At 44.4% G+C, this 24800-nt stretch overlaps 1 protein-coding gene across 8 annotated transcripts in view; it reads left to right on the top strand.

Moving 5' to 3' along the window:
• Positions 1–24800, top strand: part of RAI2 (retinoic acid induced 2) — a 411537-nt gene that overhangs the window by 334505 nt on the left and 52232 nt on the right. Inside the window, exon 1 of one of the 8 annotated variants that reach the window (XM_057538164.1) lies at positions 15820–15997. The exons of 5 other annotated variants lie outside the window; for them this stretch is intronic. The gene's annotated coding sequence lies outside the window, so the exon portion shown is untranslated. Of the gene's footprint in view, positions 1–15819; positions 15998–16227; positions 16590–24800 lie in introns of those variants that run through there. 2 more of the 8 variants (XM_057538166.1, XM_057538160.1) reach the window with 2 other exon arrangements.

The raw sequence follows: 24800 nt of genomic DNA, 5'->3' as shown, positions 1-24800 counted from the left end.
AAGTAGGTCAGGACCTGCATGCTAAACCTAAACAGGTGACTACCTGCTAAAATAAAAGATTTAAATAGGAGCTAGAATTTAAATAGGAGCTAGAGTCTTACAACATAATAGTAAAAACGTCCAGGATACTATTTTTTAAAATAAATTTTATTTATGTATTTATTTTTGGCTGCGTTGGGTCTCTGTTGCTGTGCGCAGGCTTTCTCTAGTTGAGGCGAGCGGGGGCTACTCTTCATTGCGGTGCGCGGGCTTCTCATTGCGGTGGCTTCTCTTGTTGCGGAGCACGGGCTCTAGGTGCACAGGCTTCAGCAGTTGTGGCTCACGGGTTCTAGAGCGCAGGCTCAGTAACTGTGGCGCACGGGCTTAGTTTCTCCGCAGCATGTGGGATCTTCCCAGACCAGGGCTCGAACCCGTGTCCCCTGCATTGCCCGGTGGATTCTTAATCACTGCGCCACCAGGGAAGCCCCAGGATACTATTGAAAATCACTCATCAGGGAATTCCCTGGTGGTCCAGTGGTTAGGACTCTGGCTTCCACTGCAGGGGGCACAGGTCAATCCCTGGTCAGGGAACTAAGATCCCACATGCTGTGCGGTGCAGCCAGAAAAAAAAGAAAATCACCCATCATATCAAGAGCCAGGAAAATCACAATATGATGTTGGAATTATCTGACAAGGAGTTTAAAGTAGCCATAACAATAACAATAACAAAACTTCAACAAGCAATAACAAATTCTCTTGAAACAATTGAAAAAATAGAAAATCTCAGCAAAGAGCTATGTTATGGAAAAGAATTAAATGGAAATCTTCTAACTCAAAAATATACCAAAATTTTTAAAACTTGCTTGATGGACTCAATAGTAGAGTAAATATGCCAGCAGATATAATCTATGAACTTGAGGAAAAATTAATAAAATTTACCCAATCTGAAAAAGACAGAAAATAGATTAGAAAAAAATGAAGAGACTCTTGGGGACCTGTGGAACAATAAGAAAAGATCCAACATTCATGTCATTGGAGTCCCAGAAGAAGAGGAGAGAGTGGGGCTGAAAGAATATTAGAAGAAGTAATGATGTAAAACACCCCAAATTTGGCAAAAGAAAACATAAAGATACAAGAATCTGCGCAAACCCCAAACAAGATAAATTCAAAGAAATTCATATTCACACACCATAGTTAAACCTCTGAAAACTAAAGGCAAAGATAAAATCTTGAAAGCAGCCAGAGAGAAATGGTGATTACCTATCATCAGGGAACACCAATTCGAATGACAGTGGATTTCTCATCTGAAACCATGGAGGACAGAAGGAAGAGGTACAGTATGTTTCAAGTTCTGAAAGGAAGGAACTGCCAACCCAGAACATCCTTTAGGTGAGAAGGGGAATCAAGACATTCGAAGATCAAAAACATTAAGAGAATTTGTTGCTACCAGACCTACTCTTAAATATTGGCAAAAGGATGTTCTTCAAGCAGAAAGGAGCTTATAAAAGAAGGAATCTTGAAGCATCAAGAAGGAAGAAAGTTAATTTTGTATCCTGAAACTTTACTGAATGTTTATTATTACTTCTAACAGTTTTTTGGTGGAGTCTGGGATTTTCTATATATAGGATCATGACATCTGCAAACAGAGACAATTATACTTCTTTTTTTCCAATGTAGATGCCTTTTATTTCTTCTTCTTGCCTAATTTCTCTGGCTAAGATTTCCAATGCTTTCTTGAATAGATGTGGTGAGAGTGGGCATCCTTTTCTTATTCCTGATCTTACAGGAATTGCATTTACCTTTTCACCCTTGAGTATGATGTTAGCTATGGGCTTGTCATATATGGCCTTTGTCATGTTGAGATACAGTCCTTCTATACCTAATATGTTGAGAGTTTTTATCATGAAAGGATGTTGAATTTTTTCAGATGCTTTTTCTATATATGTTGAGATGATGTGGTTTTTATCCTTCATTCTGTTAATGTGATGTTTATCACACTTATTGATTTGTGTGTGTTCAACTCTCTTGCATCCAAGGGATAAACTCCACTTGATCATGGTGAATGTTCCTTTTAACATGCTGTTGAATTCGGTTGCTAGTATTTTGTTGAAAACTTTTGCACTGTGTTCATCAAGAATATTGGCCTGTGATTTTCTTTTCTTGTAGTGTACTTGTCTGGCTTTGGTATCAGAGTAATGCTGGCATAATAAAATGAGTTTGGGAGTGTTCCTTCCTCCTCAACTTTTTGAAAGAGTTTGAGAAGGATTGACATTAATTCTTCTTTAAATGGTTGATAGAATTCACCAATGAAGCCATCTGGTCCTGGGATTTTCTTTGTTGAGAAGTTTTTTTTATTACTGATTCAAACACCTTAATCATTATTGGTCTGTTCAGACTTTCTATTCATGATTCAGTCTTGGTAGGTTGTATGTTTCCAGAAATGTATCCATTTTTTCTAGGTTGTCCAATTCACTGGCACATAATTTTCATAGTAATCTCTTATGATCCTTTGTATTTCTGTGGTATCAGTTGTAATGTCTCCTCTTTCATTTATAATTTTGTTTGAGTCTTCTCTTTTTTTTCTTAGTCTAGCTAAAGGTTTTTCAATTTTATCTTCACAAAAAAACCTCAGTTTTATTGATCTTTTTATTGTTTTTCTAGTCTTTATTTCACTTATTTCTGCTCTTATCTTTATTACTTACTTCCTTGAACAACAGAAAGAGCAGAATATGGATGAATATGGATGAATACAATAGACTGTCCTTCTCATGAATTTTATAAGTTATATTTTACAATTGAAACAAAAACCATAACACCATCTGATACTCAAGACAAAGATATTTGAAAGCAATGAGAGTAAAAGGGACCTAATGGAAGTAAGATTTCCACACTTTACTTGAAGTGGCAAAATGCTGATCTTTGACAAAGAAGCAAACACAATGCAATGGAGAAAAGATAGTCTCTTCAACAAATGGTGCTGCCGCTATGTTTCCAGAGCCTAAACAGTGCCTGGCACATAATAGGTGCTCAACAAATATTTGTTAAATGAATAAATGAATGATTAAAAAAGGTCAAAGAATGAAACTTACTCCAATGCCAATGGACAATCCAGAACTCTAATGCCAATCCGCAATCCACTAGGCTTGAAAGATTATACTCCCTAATGGTGATTATTCTGTAATAAAATCATTTTTAAATTCTAAAACAAAAACAAAAACAAAAAAACAAATGGTGCTGGAACAACTGAACATCATATGCAAAAAAAAAAAAATCACACAGACCTTACACCTTTCACAAAAATTAACTCAAAATGGATCCTAGACCTAAATGTAAAATGCAAAACTATGAAACTCCCAGAAGATGACACAGGAGAAAACCTAGATGCCCTTGGAAATGGCAATGGCTTTTTAGATACAACACCAAAGGCACGATTCATGAAAGAAATAATTGGTAACCTTCATTATAAGTTAAAAGCTCTGCTTTGCAAAAGACAATGTCAAGAGAATTAGAAGGTAAGCCACAGCCTGGGAGAAAAGATCTACAAAAGTCACATCTGATAAAGGACAGTTATCCAAAATATACAAAGAACCCTTAAAATTCTACCATAAGAAAACAACCCAATTAAAAAATTGACCAAAGACCTTAACAGACACTTCACCAAAGAAGATATATAGACGGCAAATAAGCATATGAAAAGATGCTCCACATCGTATGTCATAAGGGAAATGCAAATTAGAACAACAATGAGATACCACTACACACCTATTAGAATGGCCAAAATCTGGAACACTAACAACACCAAATGTTGGTGAGGGTGTGGAGCAACAGGAATTCTCATACACTGCTGGTGGGAATGCAACATGGTACAGTTACTTTGGAAGATAATTTGGTGGCTTCTTACAAAATTAAACATACTCTTACCATAGGATCCAGCAACCCCACTCCTTGGTATTTACCCAAAAGAGCTAAAAACTTAGGTCTACACAAAAACCTGCACTTGGATGTTTATAGCAGCTTTATTCATATTTGCCAAAACTCTGAAGCAACCAAGATGCCCTTCAGTAGTTGAACAGATAAATAAACTGTGGTACATCCAAACAATGGAATATTAGTCAGCACTAAAAAGAAGTGACCTATAGGCCACGAAAAGACATGGAGGAAACTTAAATGCCTATTATTACGTGAAAGAAGCCAATCTGAAAAGGCTAAATATTGTATGATTCCAACTATATGACATTTTGGAAAAGGCAAAAACTATGGAGACGTTAAAAAAATCAGTGGTTACCAAGAGTTGGGGGTCAGAGGAGAGATGAATATGTGAAGCACAGAGGATTTTTAGGGCAGTGAGAATACTCTGTGTATTTATAATGATGGATACATGTCATTATACATTTGTCAAAATTCATAGAATGCACAACATCAAGAGTGAAATCTAAGGTAAATCATAGGCTTTGGGTGATTATGATATGTCAGTGTAGGTTCTCCAGTTGTAACAAATGTACCCCTCTTGTGGGTGATATTGATAATGGCAGAGGCTATGCATGTGTGAGGGAAGGAGGTATATGGGAAATCTCTGTACCTTCCTCTCAATTTTGTTGTGAACCTAAAACTGCTCTTAAAAAAAGTAAGTCTTTTCACAGACCTACTAGAGAATGGACTTGAGGATACGGGGGTGGGGGAAGGGTAAGCTGGGACAAAGTGAGAGAGTAGCATGGACATATATACGCTACCAAATGTAAAATAGATAGCTAGTGGGAAGCAGCTGCATAGCACAGGGAGATCAGCTTGGTGCTTTGTGACCACCTAGAGGGGTGGAATAGGGAGGGTGGGAGGGAGGGAGACGCAAGAGGGAAGAGATATGGGGACATATGTATATGTATAACTGATTCACTTTGTTATAAAGCAGAAACTAACACACCATTGTAAAGCAATTATACTCCAATAAAGATGTTTTTAAAAAAAGCCTTTTAAAAAATAAATCAATGAAATCTATCATATCAATAGAATAAAGAAGAAAAACCAAATAATCAATATTAATTGATGCAGAAAATACATTTGACAAAATTTAACACTCATTCATGATACAAACTCTCAGCTTTGTTCTTTCTCAAGATTGCTTTGGCTATTTGGGGTCTTTTGTGTCTCCATACGAATTTCAGAATTGTTTATTCCATTTCTGTGGAAAATGCCATTGGAATTTTGATAGGGATTGCATTGAATCTGTAGATCACTTTAGTTAGTATGGACATTTTAACAATATTAATTCTTCCAATCCAAGAACATGGGATATCTTTCCATTTATTTGTGTCTTCTTTAGTTTCTTTTCATCATTGTCTTATAGTTTCCCATATACAGATTGTTCACCTCCTTGGTTAAATTTATTCCTGGGAATTCCCAGGCGATCCAATGGTTAAGACTCCACATTTTCACTGATGAGGGCCCAGGTTTGGTCCTTGGTCGGGGAACTAAGATCCCACAAGCCTCGTGGCACGGCAAAAAAAAAAAAAAAAAAAAAAAAATTATTCCGAAGTATTTTCTTCTTTTTGACTCTATTGTAACTGGGATTGTTTTCTTAATTTCTTTTTCAGATAGTTTGTTGTTAGAACAAACTGATTCTAGAAACACAACTGATTTTTATACATTGATTTTTTTATCTTGCAACTTTACTGAATTTATTAATTCTAACAGTTTTTTGGTGTAGTCTTTAGGGTTTCCTGTATATAAGATCATGTTATGTGCAAACAGAGACAATTTAATTTCTTCCTTTTGGATTTGGATGCCTTTTATTTCTTTTTCTTGTCTAATTGTTCTAGCTAGGACTTGCAGTACTATGTTGAATAGAAATAGTGAGAGTGGACACCGTTCTGTTATTCCTAATCTTAGAGGAAAAGCTTTTAGCTTTTCATTGTTGTGTATGATATTAACTGAAACACAGGGAAAAAGCTCCTTGACAGTGGTCTTGGCAGTGATTTTTTTATATGACATCAAAAGCAAAAGCAATAAAAGCAAAAATAAACAAGCAGGAGTACATCAAACTAAAAAGCTTCTAGACAGCAAAGGAAACAATCAACATAATGAAAAGGCAACCCGTGGAATGGGAGAAAATATTTGCAAACCTTATATCTGAGGTATATAATATGAGAGGTTAATATCCAAAATATATAAGGATCTCACACAACTCAATAGCAAAAAAAAAAAAAGAAAAAGAAAATCACAACCTGATTTAAAAATGGGCAAAGGATGTGAATAGACATTTTCCCAAGGAAGACATACAGATAGCCAACACATATATGAAAAGATGCTCAACATCACTAATCGTCAGAGAAATGCAAATCAAAACCACGAGATATTGCCTCACATCTGTTAAGACAGCTATTATAAAAAATACAGCAGATAACAAATATAGGCAAGGGTGTGGAGAAAAGGGAACCCTCATGTACTGTTGGTGGGAATGTAAATTGGTGCAGCCATTATGGAAAACAGTATGGAGTTTCCTCAAAAAATTAAAAATAGAACTATCATATGAACTATCACTTCTGGGATTTGTTTGTCACTATTATGACATACATTTATTTTGTATTAAATAAAAGACACACACATAAATAAAATGCAAACATTATGATTTAATTAATAAGTGAGTGAAAGCAATAAACTCACAATTCCCTTAGGTATACAAGTAGAAGTCACACAAATAAAAATGGCCCATCTCCCTAGTAATCAGTGAAATATAATTTAAAACAAAATGAGACAAATATTTTGATGTAGGCTAGTAAGTACTCATAAGGCAAGTACTCTCAGAGCTCATATTTGGAGTTGTAAGTGGAACATCCTTTTTAAAATCAGTTTGGCAACATGTAAGTGTTTCTGTGTCTGCCCCAGAAATATTACAGCTGTGTATTTATTCTGAGAAATAATTATTAATAGGAAACATTGATATACACAAAGATACTAATTGTAGGGTTCTTTACAACAGCAGAATTTGGAAATAACCTACACTTCCAAAGTAGGGCAAAAGCTAAGTATATGGTGATGAATCCACTTAATAAAATTATTCATTGAACCATTGAAAGTGTTTATTTTGATTATGTAATATTATTAGAATGCTATGGGAAATACTTACTAGTTGAAGATATTAAGAGACAAAAGCAGGACTAAAATTATATACAATATTATTTCACTTGAGTAAGTGCTATAAGGAGACAAAATTGAAGGGAATATACAGATATTTGAGAGTGGGTGTGATTGAATGTTTATACTGAAGATAGAATAGCCTTTTACACTTATATTTAATTCTTAATGAATGTTACAGTGAAAAATCATTTTTAAAAGAATAAATTATATGTATTGTACAGTATTTCTACATTAAACATGAATATTTTCTAAAGCAATAATGTATTTTTTAAAAGGTCACCTCTATTTGCAAATAAAATATTCGTTCTTCAAAAAACAAAAACAACCACTATAAATCTCTAATGAGGACCCATCTAATAGGAGTGAAAGAGATAATCCAGGATGGTGGTAGTCTGCAATTTATGCAAATGCTCTTGTCAAGTTTGGGGGCAGTCTCCTTAAGGCAGGATGTCAGTGAAGGAGAAACCAGCTCTATCCTATACAGACAGCAATGTGGACCTCAGAGACTGATGGGGATGCTGGTGAGTGGGGTTCGGTGGTGGAGCTACATTTCCAATGCAAATCATGAGAGCCATGCAGAGAAACAGACCCAGAAGCCTAATCCTAGGGCTGGGGCCAATGTGGGGGAGGGTCATGGAGAGGACGACCTTGTGAATGCTGTGATCTGGTGAATGTGGCTGAGCGATGCCTCAGGGGCGCTGGGAGAAGCCAGCTTCATCTCAGATCCTCACACTGGTGGTCCGGCTCAGAAATTAGGCAGGGATAATCCTAGGAGTGAAGAGTATCAGAGATTCACCTGGAGGGGCCAAGGTAGGCAGGGGCTGATGGAGAGTAATCTCGTGAGAGCCCTTGGTTGTTGACCCGGCAGAGAGGCCACAAATGCAAAGGACAGCGATGAAAACTGCTAGCCATCCTAGCCAGAGAGATTTTCACTCTTGCTCTCTTTGCCTCCTTCTATAAAATTGTTCTGTTCATAAAATTCTGTGATTTGAGAAATTTCCCAACTGAAGAAAAATGAAATGATTTAAGTCCCTTCTGTATTATACATTGATGTCCTGTTCAAAATGAATGACCTTGCAACTCCTTTTACCCTTGAAATTATCGCAACAGAAACCTTGTCAATTCTGTTGGAGAGACTTGCCACTCTTGAATCGGACAAACCTGACAGTCCATCCACACACTGGAGCTCCAGGAGTGTGCAGTGCATTTTGTGGCATAAACCATTTGTGAAATTGATGGCTGTGTTCTCGTTTGTTTATAAGCTGCATGCTAGCTAGGTCAGATAGGGTGTATCTATGGGAGAGCTAGCTAATCACTCCCAACGGCCGATGGTTTGATGGCTGAGAAAGCCCTCAGTTGCTCTTCTTCCAAGAGACAACTGCAGAGATAGAATCTTGTCCTGACCACAGCACCAGGCACAGGGGACTGTGGTTTTCAGTGACTGGGGATATTAAGGGGCCACTGTGTGTTGTCCCCTTTAACATGAACACTCCTGCCTTGGAGTGTCTCAGCAGTTATTTTTTAGGATTGTTTTGGCTAATATTCTAATTGTCAATGCTCAATTACTCCAGGGCAACTTTGTCGATTTTTCCTTTCTTATTGGGAGATCAGTCTGGCTCATTTGTGAATGGATTTTTAAGAAAGGAAAAGGTGAGTCTGACACCTGGAAAGAGAAGAGGAGTTGGCAGGTGTAAAGGTGTGTGTGTGTATGTGTGTAGTTCTCTGAGCACCATTTTCCCCGTCGAAAGGCTGGGCGGTGTGGGACCATCTCTGAGCTAGCCATCCTTGGTCCTTTGTGTGCCAGTATTTCAACCATACTCCTGTCATAGTTGGCATTGTTATCCCATCCAGCAAATTAAGTTGCCTCTCCAAAACCAAATCTGGGTCTGTTTTCCACTTAACCAAAATCCACTGCCTTATTGTTTCATGCCCTGACTCCAACTCTCTCTCCCAGCTATAATTTTTGTTTCTGGTCCTTTCTTGGTGACGAATATGCATGCTACTCTGTCACATGCAACCTGGCTTCTCACTTGGCTTGTACAGGGCTCTCCATTGATTTGGACAAACCCTGAAAGCCTCAGGTGACGATCACCTGGCTTCAACCCCCAAACTCACTCAGTCCACATCCTCCCTCCACATGGAAAAAGAAAGTGCGTTTGACAGTTGTAAGACTTGTACAAGATGGGAAATATTGACGCTCCTTAGTAATCAGACCAAAGCACTCACTGAGTGAGGGGAGATAATCATGGATTTAACCGTTACTTTTTTTTAGATTTATTTTTAATATATTTATTTTTATTGAAGTATACTTGATTTACAATGTTTCAGGTGTACAGCAAAGTGATTCAGTTATACATATAACTATATTATATACATATAATATAACTATATATATATATTCTTTTCCAGTTTCTTTTCCGTTATAGGTTGTTACAAGATATTGAATATAGTCCCCTGTTCTATACAGTAGGTCCTTGTTGTTTATTTATTTTATACTTAGTAGCGTGTATCTGTTAATCCCAAACTCCTAATTTATCCCTCCCCACCTTTCCCCTTTGGTAACCGTAAGTTTGTTTTCTATGTCCGTGAGTCTATTTCTGTTTTGTAAATAAGTTCCTTTGTATCATCTTTTTAGATTCCGCATATAAGTGATATCATATGGTATTTGTCCTTCTCTTTCTGACTTACTTCACTTAGTATGATAATCTCTAGGTCCATCCATGTTGCTGCAGATGGCATTATTTCATTCTTTTTTATGGCTGAGTAATATTCCATTGTATATATGTACCACATCTTCTTTATCAAGTCCTCTGTCGATGGACATTTAGGTTGCTTCCATGTCTTTAACAATTACTTATCGAAGTCCTCCTACATAAAGAGAACTAAAGTAGGTTCTGTGGGAGATGTAAGCCATGGGTCCTCCCTTGATATTGACAGTCAAGTCAGAAAGACAAGACATAAGGGTGATGGCAGCTACTGCTGGTACAAGGGATCCAAGTCCAAAGAGAGAACCTTGCTGGCTCAAAGCCACTCAGAGCAGTGAGAGGACAGGAGATAGAAACAAATTCTCCTGACCCTGGGCGCAGGACTCTTAGCGCTCTGTCAGAGGCAGGAGAGTGCCTCCAAGGTGCTGCTAGTGTGAAAGCCACCACGTGCACAGTGGGCTTCCAAATTCAGCAGAAGCATGTACTTCAACCATGTTCTAGTCAGATCATTTTCTGCACTTGTCTTCAATCAAATTAAAATATCAATTACTGACCTACTTCCTCCCTCCACTTATTTTTGTTAGATCTCTTGATTTCAGAACAGCCCTTACCCCTTATCTGGGACTCAAGCAAAACAAAACAAAACAAAACCAATCCTGTAATCCTGCATGTACGTCTTATGACGCTTTCAGTTGCAAGCAGTAGAGACCTGACTCGGAGAAGCTTTGAAGCAGTGTAATGATTTACGTAATAGGAAGTGCAAGTTCAGGCGGCTCCAGAGGTGGTTGGTTGTTCTAGCGGTTCAATCACATCCTCACAGTTCCAGGTTCTTTCTCTGTTTCTGTTGTGCTGCCTTGAGCATCAGCTCCCTCCTAGCATCATAGTGACCATCCATCCTGGTTTGTTGGGAAAACCCAGTTTATGCCTTTTGCCCTGACATAATTAGTAACAGCAACCCCTTTCATCCTCAGTAGTGTCCCCGTTTAGATGATCAATGATGTGGTCACCTGCATCGTGTTCTTGCTGCCAGTTGCAACTATGGTTACATTGTCTTCACGTCCATTGGGAGAGGGTAGTATTCTCTCCTGGAATGGTAAGAACTTACCCATAAAGCCTCCAGCAAATCTCTCGTCTCATCTGTTTGGTCCAAGTTATAGCAGGAGGGATGCAATTAGCCTCAGATCAAACAGACCCCACCCTAAAGTTAGGATCAAATTTAAGGTACATGATTTCATAGGAGAGGGATGGATACCTGAACAGCATTAGGTTTCTATCAGGAAGGAGGAATGGAGAATGCAGAATGGAACAGCCACAAGCAACGCCCTTTATAATAACCCTCCTTCTTACTCTTAACAATTTACCCAAATTCTCTGAAATCAAATGTCCTCCTGACTGAGACTAGACGGAGCTACAACTGGACTATGAGAGACTCCAATGCCTGGCAGGGACGGTACCTCATTACTCTGTGTGTTGTAGCATGTAGCTTATTACTGTAAAGTACTAGCTGTTTGAGATATGCTTGTCGATTGCCTAACTGAAGGACCACTCACAAACCCTTTGATTCACTCTTTGCTAAAATTATCAAAGATTTCACATGGACTCTACTATGGTCTTTGGATAAAATCAGGGCCTAAGAAATTTCATATGACATCTCTGAATGAAGAATACTGAAGCCCCCATGCCGACCACATTAGAAGTCTCTGTTCTATCAAAATAGTCAAAACCTTTCCCTTACCCTGTGGCTCTGTATATTCCTTAGGTTAAAATGTCATTGCAGCTGGACTGTCTCTCTCAATGCTCTCCATCCTCTTTCCCGGAGCCTGGATTGGATTTCAGTCCTCTGTGATTTAATTACCCCTTGCATTTTTTACCAGTATTTGTCCCTTTTGCATTGTGACTATGTTTTCAAATGCCTGCCTCATTCAATTACTTAATCATCCAGTAAATATTCTTGACCAGAAAAAAATTTTTAAAGAGTTTCAATTTTAAATACATTATTCAACTTCAGTAAAATATAGACCCCTTAAGAATTTCTTTTAAGCAGTGGACCCTTTCCCCCAGTCACATTCATACCCATGAGCATTAACTGACATCAGCAACTTCATGGCTTCCAGGAACTCCTACAGAAATCCTTAACAGTGTTCATGCAGATCAGATCAAATCATGTTGGCACGGCCCAGGGTGATGGGCTCAGCCATCAACTCAAGTCACATGTGTCTTCTGCAGAGCTCATCAACACCCACTGCTTCGACCAACACCCAGAGCCCAGTAACTCCCAAATCTAGGTCTGCAGCTTAGATTTTGAACTCCAGACCTGCTCTTGCAAATGCCTATTGGACTTCTCTATGTGGCTACCCAACAAGTACTTCCAACTCAAGATGTCCTAACCAGAGCTCCCTGGAGCGCACACTGACGGTGCTTCACCCCCCTCCCTGGGATGCTACCATTTTAACGTGCTCCACAGACGTCCAGCTGCCAGTATCTTCTCCCTGTACCTGAGAAGGACTCGCTGCCTATGCTGGGTGGCAGGTCAAAAGTGCCAGAAACTCAGCACCCCCTGGGCCCTTAACCAGCTTCCTCACCTCTTGATGGAACAATTCTGAAGTGAGTGTTTTTCATCATGTCCAAGAGTTTGCCTGTGGGATTAAGCTCCAGCTGCCCATGGTAGAAATTGGCCTTGATAACATCCCCCCCTATCGGCTGCCGCCCCTCTCTCTCCCTTCTCTACTCCCCTACCGGTGTTTCCTTCACTTTCACATTCAGGATCCGCTTCTGGGGAACCCTACAGCATTCATCATCTCCAGCCCCAAATCTGCTTCTCTTCCTAAGGACCTCTATCTCAGTGATCACACCCTCACCCACTCTGTCACCCAATTCAGAAAGTCAGGCGTGAGTTACTCCAACTCCTCCTGTTTCCTCCAGCACTAAGTCCTGTTGATTCTGTATCCCGAGTATCACTTGACTCAAGTTCTGATCCTTCATCTCTGCTGGCACTGCCTTGACTCAAACTCCGATCATGGCCACAGTCTCTCTCACCTGGTCTCCCTGCTGCCAATCTCACCCCCCTCCATTCAGCCCTTCACACCCAACACCAGAGTGATCACTCCTCAACCCAAATCTTTCCTGGTCACTCCCTTGCTTAAAGTCCTTCAATGGCTCCCCATTGACTACAAGAAAAAGCTCCTTTACAGGACAGACCAGGGACCTCAACTGACCCCTAGCTTCCTCCACCCCTCTTTGCTGCTGTTCTCCACAGCCCCTACTCCAGCCTCACAGAGTATTTGCAGCCTCCAGAACGTGCTTTGCATCCGAGCTTTGGTGCCTGCTGTTCACTTGTAATGACTTTTTCTTACTTTGAAAAACTCCCATTCATCTCTCACTGCTCTGCTCTTATCACCATCTCTATGCCATCTTTCCTGACTGCCCTGCTCCATGCCACTCCCTATGCCTTCCCCCACAGTGACGGGCCCACTCCTTCGGGGTTCGCCTAGCCTGTTGTATAACTCCTCATGTACATATAGTGTCACCTTGTATTATTAATAGTTTATTTACTGGCCTATGAGCTCCTTGAGGTCAGCAACATATGTTGACCATCTCTGTCACCGCAGTCCTTAGCTCAGTGACTGGCATACAGCAGATGCTTCATAGATGTTTATTGGACACGTGAATGAATCACTCGTCTGGCAAGTATGTGAAAACTAGATTATTAATAGATGCTGTATTAGAGAAGCAGGATATAGATCAAGAATCAGATCTGAAATGGGAACTTTCCTGAGTCCCTATTTAAAATCACCAAATATTTGAATTATAGATCTCAAAAATCACCCTGATCAACCCTGAAAGATTTTTTTGGTTCTTTCCTGCTGTTTGGGCATGTCCTTTCCTCCCTCCAGTTTCTGTATGAATGCAGTTCTTCCATATTAATGTCCTATTTCTGTCCCCAAACATCTCCTCCCCCCAATCCAGACCCTCCCTTATGGACTCCTCTTTTCCCCTTCTCTCTGCAAGGGCAGCCACAGTGAAAATACAGAGGGGTGCCACTGCACATTTCTCTGGAAATGGGGGCCATGATGCCTGTTTATTATGCATTAATCTGAATCAATATAGTCCTTCCTGAAAACACAAGCACCTCAAAGGGCAGCAAATATGAATCACAACTGCCAGTGAGGATCAAACATTAACCCAGGGCTGTGATGAGGCCAACAAAAGAAATAGGCTAGTAATTGCCTTCCAGGATATCAGTCCCTACCTTATACACACATACCCCCTCAACACACACAAAACCTTTATGGATCTTTCATCCATGAACTTGCCCGATTATAATTGCCCAGCTGTGTCTTTAGTTGTATTCAGGCTAGGTCCTGGCAACCGAGACCTCACATACCTGACCCAAAGACTCAGTTCTGAGATCTATAGAGGAAGTCTTTGGTTTCTGAAATGGTTGAAGACGAATTCGCAGACAAATATTTCCACAGGTATCATTAATGACTTGGAGCTGATTTAAAGCTCCCAGAGCCTGACTGAAACAAGTAGGAACTGGTACTTTTTGTTGATATTCACTTCTATCAATTCTTAAACTTGCATTGTGTGTCTTTCTGCCCTTAAGTCGACTGGGTACTCCTTAGTTCAACTCTTTTTTTTCAAAAGAGGAAATTCAGTATCAAGGAATGGTACCATCAGGGCTGACTTCTCCCTTAGGACCAGTAGGCACGGTGCCTGAGGCCCAAAATACTTTTCAGGGCCTCAGGGAAATGTTTTCATTTCTTTTAAGATCAGAAGAAAATGTGATCTTTTAGGTCGAAGAAGTTGTTTTAATATATAATATTAATTCATTCGTCTTCACACCAATGCAGTCGTAAAATGTAATTTTTACTTTTTTTTCTATGGAGGAAAGAGTCCACAAAGGCAAAGGGCCCACGAAAGGTATAACGTGGCCCTGGTTTCTACCACATTATGCTTGCAACGCGACAAGGTTAGAGTAGAACCTTTCAAACACAAGTTCAGGTTCCCATACTAATCATGAACTTGCCAGACTGCTCTCTATGTACTGTACCCTGTGGCCACCCCAAATTCTACAAGAGGGAACTCATAGCCACTACTCATGTGAGTGTTGAAACTCAAGGAGGTTTGAACATGCAAAGGACAGCTAGATTCAGACTGCTCTCAGCTCTGATTCAAGTAATTTCTTCTCTGCCCTTCTCTCTCAAATATCTGCATCCTGTTTTGATTACCAGAAAAAAAAAATCTTTTCACCTTTCGGGATTAATTAAACCAGTGGAGTTGCTTCCTTTGCCCTCTTAAAACATTTATAGGATTTAGGTTTTTTTACTTTGTTTTAAAATGATCAATACTACTGCTGACACCTATGATTTATTTACTGGTTAGCGACCACATAGTCATCATCTGTGTAACGCCAGTTCTTAGCCCAGTGTCTGGCAAACACTAGGTGCTTAATAAATGTTAGATTAACAGATGAATCACCTTTCAGGCAAGTATGCGGAAATGAGATTATGTCTGTAGGCTAATTTTGTCTTTAATCATCTCACACCTTGTGAGAAGGATCTCCGACCTGTATCACAATTGGCATTTCAGGAGGTGGTCGCTGGGCCCTCACCACCTCTGCCGCCTCCATCCACCAGCCACTTCCTCCCTCCTGGGCTATGTTCTCTCTCCTCTGCATCCTGGGGTCTGAAATGGTCCCCAGCCCGCCGGGAGGCAGCAGGGTCCCCGCTCCGCCGGCTCTCCCCGGCGTCGGCCCCGCCCCCCGCGCCCCGGCACCCCTTCCTCCCGCCACCCCGCGCCTCCGACAGCCACGCCCTCCCCGTGGGCGAGATCACCTGTCCCTCCTCCGCCGCCGCCTCCTCGGGTACCCTTTCGCCCCCCTCCTGCTCCCCCTCCTCCGCCACCTCCCCCAAGCCCTCCCCTTCCCCGCCTCCTCCCACCCCTCGGTGTATATAGTAAAGGCCGGGCGCCGCACGCAGACACACTCGTCTGGACACAGGCGCACACACGCTCACGCACGACCGGCAGCAGCGGCGGCGACAGCAGCTCGGTGACAGCGGCGACGGCAGCTCCCACCGCTGCGCACCCCCTTCAGGCGGCCGGCGGCGAGGCCAGACCGGAGAGTTCCCGCACCCGCGACCACCCCTTGGCTTCCTGGAGGCGGCGGCCGCGATTGCAAGGTAGCGGCCGCGACGCCCCCGTGCGGGCCGGGGTACTCCCCCCCTGCCCTCCCCGCACGGACCTGCCACCGGGACGCAGGGGGCGCGCCGGGCTGGGCGCGTCTGGCGGGGCCCGGCGCCCGGGGAGGGGCCTGCTCCCGGAGGCAGGACGGCGCCCGGAGGCCGGGGCCAGCGGGGAGGGCCGGGCGGGGGCGGGGACGCGAGCCGAGGCCGCCACCCGCGCGGCGTCCCCGGGCCCCGCTCCTGCTCCCGGCGCCGCGCACTGGCCGGCGGGGCCGGGGCCGGCCGGGGAGGCGGCGCCGGGCGGCGGGGCGGGGGCCCCGAAGTGGGTTTCGGGCCGACACCGGCGCTGGCACCGGGCGCAGAGGGCGACGCGCGGCGGACTCCGCGCCCGGGCATCGCACCGGGCCGCCTTAGGCTCTGCCGCTCTGCCCCGGCCCGGAAAACGCGGCGCCTTCCAGGCCCTTCGAAAGATGGATTCTGTTGACGTATCTGGCGGCCCTGGCGAGCCGGGTGGAAAGTTGGGTTTTGCCAGATCTCACTGGGCTCGTCTTTGTGACGCTTGGCCAGCCCCGCATCCTCCCGGAGCTGGGTGAGTGTGCGTCGGCGCCCCGCGAGCCTTCGTGCCCCCCAATGCCCAGACCCGGGGTGGCCGCACCAGCTCGGGCTTTCTGCCATGTTAGGCACCGAGCAGCCTTATCGCTGCATTTTTGCGTGCGTTTCAGCGGTGCCTTGTGCTGCGGAGGGAGTTCTTGCCTTCCTCCGCGTTGGCTTTTTCGGGGTTGGGGTTATGCTCTGTGTGTTTGCTTGTTTGCCGTTTAAAGCCCGACTATTGTTCAGGATAAGCTCCGCCTGGGTGGGGAAATGGCATCCCACCACAGTTGCCGGCGAGGGGGTAGAAATGTTGCCAAACAGCTGCTGCTTTGTTTTTCCCTGTCAGAAGTCCCTGGAGTAGGTTTGGGGCACGACGGATGGATGCAGAGAGGGATGGGGCACGGAAGAAGGTGGCTGTGGAGGAGCGAATTGTCACCCACCGCAAGGCACGCAGTCAGCTTCCCTCTCTGCCTGCCAAACTTTTATGAATATTCCTTTTGTGATGGGGGAAGCTTAATGAATTCAGCCCAGTTTTCCAGGGAAAAGCAACCCGGCTTTAACAGTGGTTTGAGAACTTAATCAATGAGAAGGGCAGGGGGAGGAGGAGGAGACGCTGACGCCGTATCGGGGATGTGACTGCTTCTTACGGAGTCAGGTAGGGGAGAGGTGGGCAGGGCAGGGCGCAGCGCCTGGGTGGCCGCGTCGCCGGAACTGTCAGCATCTTTCACCTGGGCCCGCTGGAGCCACCCACCGTCGTAACCCACCTCACGGTCTACCCGGAACTCGGCGACGGGGCTTGAGGGGCCGCTCGCGGCGGTGCGGGGGCGGCCCCCCTCATCTGGCGTTTTTAAGGATGTGTAAATATTTTGCTGAGTATAAGTGACATCAACAGAATGATATTCCGCAGAGCCCGGGTGTGCAGCGATGATAAATAGATACGGCCAAACAAAGTTTTGATAACCGCGGATTCTCAGGCTGGCTCTGTTTCATTTGGGTCTTTGTTTTTGTTGGTTTAGCATTATCTCTCATCCTCTAGTGTGATCCCTTTATTTAGCTGATTCTTGGAAGCTGCTCTTTAGAACAGAGAGAAAAGCAGCCAGCAGGGAGAAAACAATTCTTAGCCTTGCATGCATCGGGCAAGGTTTTGTGTGCTTTTCCCAAGGAATCTCCCACCGTTTTCTAGACGTCTCTCTTCCTCCTTTTGCGTCATCAGAATCGTTTGTTGATTGACCAAGAGACTTTTGATAACTTTGAAAATGTGTTGTGATATGCCTTTGTTACAGTAGAGGGGTGGCAGCATGGGAGGAGGGCAGTGGGGAGGCTAGTGAGTGGCAGCCGCTCACCCGAGCAGCATTATGCCCCTACCCACTGTTTTGTCCTCGGTGTTTTCTTCTCAAAGGGGAACACAGGGAGCTGTGCTACTTTCTGAAGGCGGGGTGGCTGGAAGGCTATAAACCCGGTGGCATCCCAATTTCTCTGCCCCTTGGAAGCCCAGAGAAGCCACCTACCCCCCACCCCACACACAATATCCTGTGAGTGGGCGCTTCCGCCTCATCCTGACAGATGCCCACTAGAGACATCGACAAGGTGGCCGGGCACCACGAGCCAAGTCAGACTGGATCTTGGGGTACTGGCTGCTTTGGCACCAGCCCATAGTACCATTCAGCCAGCCAGGGAGGTCCTTTATCATGCAAAGAAGCCCCAGACCTCCAGAGGTGAGTTTTGGCCCAGGAAAATCTGCCCATCTGAGGAACAAATGAGAAAACAGCTTTCCAGGTGATGCCAGCTGCCAGTATGAGAACTTGGTTGATGGGCATTTGGTCAAGAACTGTAAAATAAATGAAAAGTCTTGTAGCCAGAGAGCAGAGCCACCAAGACAGGACCACTGAAATGGAAAAAAAAAAAAAAGAAAGAAAGAAAGGAAGAAAAAAGCTGGAAGGTGTGTGACGAGGTGTTGCTGGAAGTGCTATAGCACCAGAAGACCAATATAGCCCTAGCTATAATGACCTGAAAACTAGATAGGACTGGTCTCCGCAGAACCATTTGACCCAGAATGGAGGTATTCTGTACGTGGAGACATCCACACACAGTGTGCTCTGAATCTACAGTAAGAAAATAGCAAGTGTCTATTCTCTGGCTCCTTCTGTAACCTTAGATTCAGGGAAGGAGGGTAGTGGAGGGAAATAAGTCGAGAAGGAAATTAACATTTGTTGTTGCCCTCTGTCTGCCAGACACTTTACATGTGGGAAACCATGATGTAACAGAGGCATTATTTTACAGATAAGGAATCTGAGGCTCAGAGAAATTTCCAGTTGAGTGTCTGATTCCAGACTTTGGTGGTTATGACTTAAAGGGGCAACATGTTCCTCTACCCTTCCCCCAAGTCTCTTATTTATTTCTCCCAGAGACCGGAGTCCTCAGCCCCTACCGAATATAGTACCTAACTGGGGGAGGGGGGTACCAGTGAGGCAGCCCAGCCACCCAGGGTACATGCTTATGTGCCAAGTAGATAGACCCCAAATAGTCCTTAACCATTTCAGATGGAAAGACTGTGCCTTTTCATCTTGGAATTCCCAACACCCAACCACCATTGCTTAATGAATGAGAGTTGAGTGACTAAATGATGGAACTGATGGAGTGAATGGTGGTGGGAGGGAGCTGTAAGTTATTATCAAGGGAGACCAGCAGGGAGAAATCCAGAGATTTGTGTTTGGTTGGGGTCTCGGAGCGCCTGGTGTCATGCTGCAGCTCTAGCCCTGGGTAGTTCCAAGCCGACGAGCCCATGTGAGATGAGCAGTAACATTCCCATCTTATACACGAGGAAACTGAGGATGAGACAGATTAAGTAATTAGCCTGAGGTCCATGGTGGGCCCAGAGGGTAGGTAAGGTATTTCTGACTCAACCGTCTCAAATAAATAAACTCTAAATAAAAATAAGGTGGGTTCTTGCTCTGCAACTGCACCATCAAAGCAAGTCTTTTAGCCCCCTTCCAACCAGATGGTGGCCTTTAACCCCCTAGAAATTCTGGGGCCGCTGGGCGAGCCAGGATTTGAATCCACATATGAGGTGTTTCTGACTCTGCTGCCTCCATGATCAGAATGTGAGGGGGACCTCAGAGAATGAGGCTCTTGAGGAAAGGGAAAGATGGCTAATTGCACTCTCCCGTGCACAAAAGCCTGTGTGGGACCCTGAATTAAGCTTGATTTGGGGATCAGGGTGACATCCTTGCTGTAGACTTGGCAGCACTTGTCTTTGGAGAATGCCTCTGATTACCACTTCTCCCTCCCACCTGACCGGCTGCCCGGACGCCCATCATTTCATTCTTTCCAGACTCAAGGCGTCTCCTTTGTGGCTCGCAATTTCTGATCAGCCTTTCAAGGCTACCGCTCTCCTGTGTTCTGATGGCAGCTGCTGAGGAGGTGATTTGGGTGACCACGTTAGTACTTCTGGATTTCGCACATGACCCTCCTTCTCTCTCCAGCCAAGAACACTCATAGGAACACACATGCACGCGCAGACACAGGCGCACGTAATTTGATCATGTTTCTGTATCTGCTTCACCAAATTAGATTGCAAACCCAGAATTGTTATTGAAAGAACATACGTGACTTTGGTGATCTTCTGTCCCAGCCCCTGCCTTAAACAGATCCGAAGAGCTAAGATACAGGCTGCTCAAGCAGCAGATGCCTTAAGTAATGATTCTACTCACTGGCCTTGCCACCTCTGTGAGGGCAGCCCCCCACCTTGTCGGCATGGGCCCTGGGCCTTTCGTAAGAGCCCATTTTAATCTCCACTTAGAGGTAGGGCTGGGCTCCTACAACATCCCAATCCTTGCGGTTCCCTTTTCTGCTGTAATTCTTATCGCCCATCTTGCTCACACATCACTGTTCTTCCCACAGCTTTTTGGGTCTTTCAGCCTAGCACTGTCTAATAGAACTTTCTATGATGACCGAAATATTCTATACCTGCACCATCCCATATAGTAGCCACTAGTCACATGCGGCTTTTCAGCAGGTGAAAGGTGGCTAGTCCAAAGCAGGGTATGCTATGATGATAACGTACGCACGGGATTTCTAAGACTTAGTACAAAGAAAGAATGCAAAATAGCTCATTAATAATTTTTATATTGATTACATGTTAAAACGATAATATTTTGAATATATTTGTTAAATAAGCTAGTGTTAAAATTAATGTCACCTGTTCCTTTTAATCTTTTTAATGTGCCCACTAGAAACTTTAAAATTACATACGTATTTCTATTAGGCAGCTCTGCTCTATCAGCCTGTGCCTTCAGCCTCATAGCACCTCCAGAAGTTTTGGGGGGTATAAACGCCCTCCATCCCCATGGCAGGTGGGAGGCATGGGACTGACTCAAGAGCCACAACAGTCTGGCATCAGGCAACTTTGATTATCAGTAGCTAAGGTGCCATTTTGGGGGTCCCCATCAAGCCTACCCATGAGCATGTTTGCTCAGTCACCTTCCATGAGGAATGTGGGCTCCTGAAACTGAATGGAGATGAGAGAGCAAGACAGGGGTAGGGTGGGCAGGGCTGGCCGTCCTTTCCTCCACCCCAGCCCACCCCAGGCCAGTGTCCTTGCCCACTGGAGAGCTGTCTCCCTCCTGAGCGACTGATTTCCTTGACACCTGCTCTAATAATATCCTTCCCGGGGATGTGTGTTTGGAGAATAGTGTCCCAAGTAGACATCCTTGTGCTGCGAGCGGGTTATTTGGGTCCGGGGCCAGTCTTAAAGAAGAGAAAGGAAAAGAGGGGGACGCACATAGTCATTTCCTGACAGCTTGATGAAAGCAAGAGCCAGGGAATAAATGCAGTTTCTGCGAGAGAGACAGGATGAACACCAGGAAGGCCAGTTGTACACACACGTGGTGCCACCGATGAGGAGCCCTGAGCAAGGGGCAGTTCAGGAGGGTGGGGGAGGGCTCACAGCAGGCACTGTGGTCTTCCTGGGCCCTACTCTGGGCCCTGGGCATGGCCCGAGGAAACAGCAAGAGCTGGAATAATGAACTTGGGGCTTCGGTGATTTATAGGTCAGGCGCCTGTGGCTCTGGCTCCTGAGGGGGCTGCCCCCACAGGGGACCCTTGGCTGACCTCCTTGAGCTCCTCGGAAGGAGCTGGTTTTGTTTCCCATGGCAGAAGCAGACTGTTTACTGGAGCACAGGAAGAATCCGACATTCTGGCGAAAAATAATTCATTAACAGCCAGGGTATTACCAGTTCCCTGGAAAAGCTCCTCCAGCTGCACTGTAGCAACTGTTCTTTCTCAGCAGCGGAATTGGGCCTCACTGGCAGCCAAGGCTGGGTATGCTTGGGCGTTTTTGTCGTTGCTGTTATTTTTGCCTTTGTGTGTATGCCCACTTTGGCCTTATAATTCAGGGAAAGGAACGGTGGCCTGGAAGGGTCGAAATGCTATAGCTGTCAGCCATTCTTTCCTCCACGGTTTTAGCCTGGAAGCCCTAGGCCAGCTCTAGGAACACGCTTTTTTTCCTGCCCGAAGCCCATCCTCATGCTGGGGACACCGCACAGCCACACAGAATGTTCTAGAACTAAAGGAATTTTAGAGAATCTCAGCACCTGCTCTTAAGACTTTATGGAAATAATTGGCTGAAGGACTCCCACACCCACCTCACACACGCACGCACGCACACACACACACACGCACACACGCACACGCACACACGCGTGCACGCGCACACACACACACACACACACACAGTGGGGCCACAAAGTAGGTGATTCATCATCCCAGTTTTGACGGTATTTGGAAAGCCAGGCAGGCATAACCAACAGAATGGGCTGCATGTTTTGTTCACTAAAGAATGATTGAATCTATAGTAAATAAAATAGAATGATTCAGAAAGCTTTTTATGCTCTGGAAAAATTTGCTTAAAAAAAGGGGGGCTTTGTCTGCTTGTTTGCTTTTTAATGCCTCATGCTCAGAAATGTGTACCCAGCTAGCAAGAAATGGGAAAGAATGGCATTTCCTTGGTTTAGTTTTTTAAAACACTAATTGCAGGTTAAGTAAGATGCAGTGTATTGATTTTGGTTTTGTATGGAACGTAACTAGATAATCATTTTATTTTATGAGATATTAATTTCCATCCATTTAGACTGATGAAATATGCATTTAAAATGCACCCTGCCTAGCTCCACCATCATCACAGTGTTTCTTTAATGTTCCCAGATTCAGATTGAGAACCTGTTTCATTTATTTGGAAGGGAGTAAATACGTCCTTAGTAAACATATATGTAAGCCAACCTTAGATTTCAAGGAAAATGGGATTTTTCTCCTTTGATGACTGCCAAAGATACAAATATTGCAGGCCAAGCGTATTTGCCTTTATCTAGAGCACAGTCTCTCCACCTTGGCCCTGTCGGCATTTTAGGCCCGGTCGCTCTGCTGCGGGGCTGCCGTGCCCTGCAGGCTGTTTAACAGCATCCCTGGCCTCCAGCCACCGGATGCCAGAAGTGTTGCCCCCCTCCCCAGCCCAGCTGTGACAGCCAAAAATGTCTCCAGATCTTGCCAAATGTCCCCTCTGGGGCAAAATGGACCCTGGTTGAGAACCACTGGTCTAGACCAAGAATTAATAGATAGTTTGTGGCTTTTGGAAATCTTCAGTTTGAAATAATAAAAGACACAATTTCCCCCTCTGACTTATATGTACAGTTCATGGGGGTGATTAATTAACAGTTGGAAGTAGGTCATGTGCCTGATTTAATTTTAAAGTGGGTGGCAGGGTCTATAAGATTATATAAGAGATTATACAGAGATTTTTTTTTAAGTCAGGTGATCAAATAAGTCATAGGTAATTGGGGGGCACATTGTAACAACTAACAGCTTCTCTGTTTCTTCATGAAGAGAACAGGTTTATTTCTCCCTGATTTCTTTTTCATATGCACCTGATTCCAGACATGCCTTCAAAGCCACCAGGCATCTTCCTCTACCCCACCCCCTCCCCACTGTCATTTCTCCTGTAGCATCTTAAGCCTGAGCCAATTAATTTAGCCCTTTAGTGTACTTGGGAGAACGCTGCTCATAACACTGTAATACACTCATTTCAGATCGTAGCAGCGCTTTACCCACCACTAATTTCTGTGTTTTCCAGTACTGTTGAGAGAGAAAGTCAGTGGTGAGGAGATGGAGCATTTTTCAAAATTATTGGACATTCCAATTCAGGTGGGCCTCACCACCCCTCCTGGTTTTTCCCCCTCTTACACACATTTATTTCCCTGCAGCAGTTCTGCTTGGGAAAGAGAATGGCAGCAGGGCTCCTTCAGCCAGCTCGGTCCTGGTAATGCCTGCAGTCAACAGTAACAGATGGAATGCTGCCGGGGGATGAGGCCATCTTCTTACTGGTGGTCCCTGGAAAGGCTAGACGGGGGGAGTGGTCATGCCTTCACGGGGAAGGTGTCATGGGGTTGAGCCATTCCCTGCCCATCCATGGAAATGGGATGGGCGCTTGGGGGACAGAGAGAGAACAGAGAGGTGGATTGCTCTTTCCACAGGACAGTGTCCCAGGACCAACCCTGCCCTGACAGCCTTTGGAGGGGGATGGGTGTTTGCGGGTGCTCAGGGGTATGGCCAGGTGCTCAGTGCAGACATCACTGGGGGCCACTTCATTTTGCAGCCAGCCAAGGCAGGCCGACCTTTTCCAAAGAGTGTCTGAAGGAGTTCCGAGTGTCGATTGTAGAGGGGTTCCATTGCAGGCTTAGCCAGTGAGGAAAGGTGGAAAGGTGAGCATGGAGGGGTTGGCCAAGCCAGCAGTTAGACCTTCATTGGTGAGTTCTAGCCTCCCTTGAAGAGTAGTTTGACTCTTCCTTGTCAGCGTGAAGGAAGAGGCAGTGAGCTGGCAGACATCCACCAAGTGCTGGGTCCAGGCAGATAAATAATTGATTTGCAGCACGTGACTCTTGGTCATTCTGAATTGCCCAGCCCTTGCAGGCTAGGATTTGGGTGATGGCTGCAACAGTGGGAGAGGAAGCAGGATCATAAATCTGGGCTTTGGAGGCCAGTTTCATGGTGCAGAGCCCACTGGGGCCACCACTGTGTGCTGCAGAAGCCAACAGACAGGTCCGAGTGGTATGTTGTTCCTCAAAATAATGGCAATGGAAATGGCTGTGAAAAACATTTAGACCCTTGTCATAAAAATGCAAACAGTCTTCCTGCTATAGGGAAAAGCTAAATAAACTCT

This window comes from Balaenoptera acutorostrata, chromosome X, assembly GCF_949987535.1.
Source record: "Balaenoptera acutorostrata chromosome X, mBalAcu1.1, whole genome shotgun sequence".
NCBI lineage: Eukaryota > Metazoa > Chordata > Mammalia > Artiodactyla > Balaenopteridae > Balaenoptera > Balaenoptera acutorostrata.
This window is presented reverse-complemented; position numbering and strand designations above follow the sequence as displayed.